The following is a 3,800-nucleotide window of genomic DNA, read 5'->3' as shown; positions in this document are numbered from 1 at the left end:
CCCTGGCGCCGCCGGGCGGGGGCTCGGCTCAGAGCACCCTCCACCGAGGTTTGGAAAACCGCGCTGTGTCCAGCCTGGGTGTGCAGGGCCGCTGGTCCCGGGGGACAACAGGAGCCTGCTCTGGGGGGTCGTGTGTCAGGGGAAGGAGCAGAGTCTTGCAATGTCAAGTATAAGCCTGTGGCAAAAGAAAAGTCTGTACATAGTTTTCAAAGGTGGATTTTGTTTAAGAAATCTGAGTGAACACGCCTGTGGGGTCATGCTGGGGAGGGGGTGTCGGAATGGGTCCCCCTCGCACCCTGGCCTTGACCTGCAGCGGCCCCCACAACTCCTGAGCGAGCCTGAGCCCTGGGAGGGGGTGCCCGCCGCCTCCGCAGCTCCTCCGGCCCCGCCAGGGGCAACACTGTACCATCCCTTGTGGGTGTGAGCAGACGCGTCCTAAGATGTTGATTCTTACTGTTTTATAAAATAGAGTGTAGTTTACAGAAAGTGGAATCTTTTGTAAAAGTTAACGACATGCAAAACTGTAGGTGATAAAATGATGTATTTTTTTTCATCTTTTTTTTGTTAACTGATTTGCAATAAAGATGATACTGATAACACCCAGATTTTCCTAAACTTGGCCATGCTGTTCACTCACTTTCGGGGAGGGCAGGGGAGACAGGGAGGGCAGGCACCCCGAATCCCTCCGCCTCTTCCTACAGGAGAGCGATGGGGAGACGCCCGCCCTGGCCTGTGGCCCTGCTGTGTCCAGAAGTCCCAGGGTCCCCGCATCTGCCCGGCCAGCCGCCCCCGCCCCCAGGGAGGGTGGGGACATGGCAGAGCAGGGCACATGCAGCCCCATCCAGGGGGCCTGGGGTGGCACGAGGCTGTAGGTTCTCCCATCCTATTGGCCACAGAGGAGCGAAGGCACCGCAGACCAAGCCTGGGGTGGCAGGCGGGCGCTGGGGTGGGTGACTGGAAGGTCCTGAGAGCCGAGGGGTGCTGGCTCGGGGGCACCATTTACTTGGGACGCTGAGCAGGACCAGGTGCCCTCGTGGGGCTCCCTCCCTCCTGCTCCTGGCCCTCGCCCAGGCAGGGGGATGCCACGCGGGTTAGGATCTGCTGGCCCCTCCGGCGGGGCCCTGCCTCCTGCCCCAACTCCCCACCCAAGCACACGTGTGAGCCCAGCCTCCTCACTGCATTTGTCTTGGTTTTGGGGGTTTTTGGAAGATGAGTAAAGCCTGATGCTTTGTCGTTTTTGTTAATCGTCATCCAAGGATATTTTTCCATCGATTTTTAGAGGGAGTAGAAGGGAGGGGAGAGTCAGAAAGAGGGGAACATCGATGTGAGGGAGACACGTGGCTCGGCTGCCTCCCGCACAGTCAGGCCTGGGGAACGAGCCTGCCACTGAGGTACGTACGTGCCCTTGACTGGGATCGAACCCGGGACCCTTCAGTCCACAGGCTGATGCTCTACCCACTGGGCCACACTGGCCAAGGCTCCTCACTGCGTCTGGATGCCTCCGCCCGTCCGACATGCTGGCCCTGCGATGCTTGGGTGGGACAAGCGGCTCCAGGAAATGAAGTAAGGTTCCGTGGCCCACCTCTCAGAGGGACAGGTTCAGCCTGAGCTCTGCCCAGCGCTCTCAGCACCCCAAATCCCACTCCTCGGTGTGCACCCGGGAGAAGCGAAAACGGACCCAAGTCCACGTTCACAGCAGCACCGTTCACATCAGCTGAGAGGCAGGCCCAGCCCTGGTGCCCTCAGCTGACGGGGGATGAAGGGGGGCGGGGCAGGGGGACAGTGTGGTCCATCCACCCAGGGAGGGTGAATTTTGTGTCAACTTGGCTGGGCCATTCGACCAAATGTGAGAGTGGACGAAATTCACCTTTGAACAGGTGGATGGAGCAAAGCAGATGGCCCTCCCTCCTCGGGGTGGGCCTTGTCCAATCGGGTGACGATCTAAACCCGCGGTTCTCAGCCTGTGGGTCGCGACCCCTTTGGCGGTCGAACGACCCTTTCACAGGGGTCGCCTAAGACCATCGGAAAACACATATATAATTACATATTGTTTTTGTGATGAATCACTATGCTTTAATTATGTTCAATTTGTCACAATGAGACTGGGGGTCACCACAACATGAGGAACTGTATTAAGGGGCCGCGGCACTAGGAAGGTTGAGAACCACTGGCCTCGAACATCGGCCCCCCTGGCCGTCCAGGGCTGTCACGGACCTTGGGACTTCTCTGTCCGTCATCGACCTCTTCCGTGTGTCCCCATCTCAGAGCGCACAGACAGCGCAGTGTCTTCGGCCTGGAAGGCGGGGGGTGAGGCGGCCGGACCCATCGGGCCGCGTGAGGACGATTCCAGGTCTGATTACAAGGTTAGAGTCTGCGAATTTCACTTCAACAAATTCATTCAAAAGAGAAGGAGCTAGCAGCGTTGGACCTTCCAGGAATTTCATTCAGGGTGTGGCGCGCCCACAGATGCAGCAGGATGGGCCCCGGGGAGGTGCCCTTGGCCTTGGGGACCTCTCTGCTCCCCCAGGTTAATGGAGCCCCTGCAGAGGCGATGACGCCCCCTCTGCCATTTAAACTGGGCGTGGGACACCGGCCCCGCCCGCCTGGCAGGCTGCCAAGGGCCGGGTGTGAGGAACTGAAACAGGCCCCCCTCAGAAGGACCCCTGCCCCTCACCAGGCACCTCCCAGGGAAGACACGGGCGCTCCCTGGGGCTGAGCTCAGCCAAGACCCCTGACTGAGGAGTGTCTTATGGGCTGAGCTGGGTCTCCCAGATTCGCGTGTTGAAGATCGAGGTCCCCGGGCACCTCCGCACGTGGCTGCGCCTGGAGCTGGGTCTTTCCGGAGGCGACGAAGGTGAAGCGAGGGCACTGGGGCGGGTCCAGGCCCAACCTGCCTGGTGAGCTCACAGGAGAGGGTAGGACCAGCCCCGGAAGGTGTGGGAGCCTCAGGAAGCCCGCCTTCCTCGCCACCCGGTCCTCCTGTGAAGAATGAAGGGAGACGAGGAGCACCCCGCCCCCGTTCCTGGGGGGCCCAGAAATGAATGCCCCCCCCGAGGGCGCAGTCAGGTAATGGGAAGCCTAATACCTCCCTCTGCAGCCCCGGGGCCAGATCCCGAAGGAGCCCGGGTGTCCCTGCGGCCAGCTCCCCGGAGCCGCCAGCAGGACCCAGCCTGCCCGCTCAGAGGCGGTGTCTGCCGCCCCCTGCTGGCCGCGCCCCGCCAGTGCGCCCTGGGCGAGCAGGTGGTCCCCGGGGCCTTCCGCCTACCTGGCCAGGTGAGTCTGTTTAGTCAGCACCTCACCGGCCACTCAGGGCCGCCTCCTGCGACACTGCCATTATCCCACTGGACAGCCGAGGGAGCTGAGGCTCAGAGGTCGGTGACGACCCAGGGACTCTGGGTCCATGTTCTCATGACCAGTTGAGGGGTCACCTTCCCGTGGAGGACTGGGGGTCTGGGGGGCCTGGAGGGCCTATGCCACTCGGCCTGTCGCTTTTCAGACAAGGAAGCATGCTCAGGGAGGAAGCTGCCAAGGTCACGGCCAGGAGTTAATGTCCCTGCCAGCCTGGCACTTGGCAACCTGCAGCTGTTGGCGCTCTGCCCAGCGGCACCAGGCCCTTTCTCTTCCGAACCACAGCCCCCACCCCAGCCGCCAAGTCCGCGCCTGTGACATCACCACCGGCGCTCAGGACGCTCACCTTCCCGCGCCGTTTGCTCCCCGGGCTGATGGGTGGCATCCGTGCTGGGCCCGGCCAGGGGCTGCGGGTGCAGCTGGCAAAGGGTCATCCGGGGGTCAGCTCCCCC

The sequence above is a fragment of the Myotis davidii genome, unplaced genomic scaffold (assembly GCF_000327345.1).
Source record: "Myotis davidii unplaced genomic scaffold, ASM32734v1 scaffold609, whole genome shotgun sequence".
NCBI lineage: Eukaryota > Metazoa > Chordata > Mammalia > Chiroptera > Vespertilionidae > Myotis > Myotis davidii.
Note: the sequence above shows the minus strand (reverse complement) of the source record.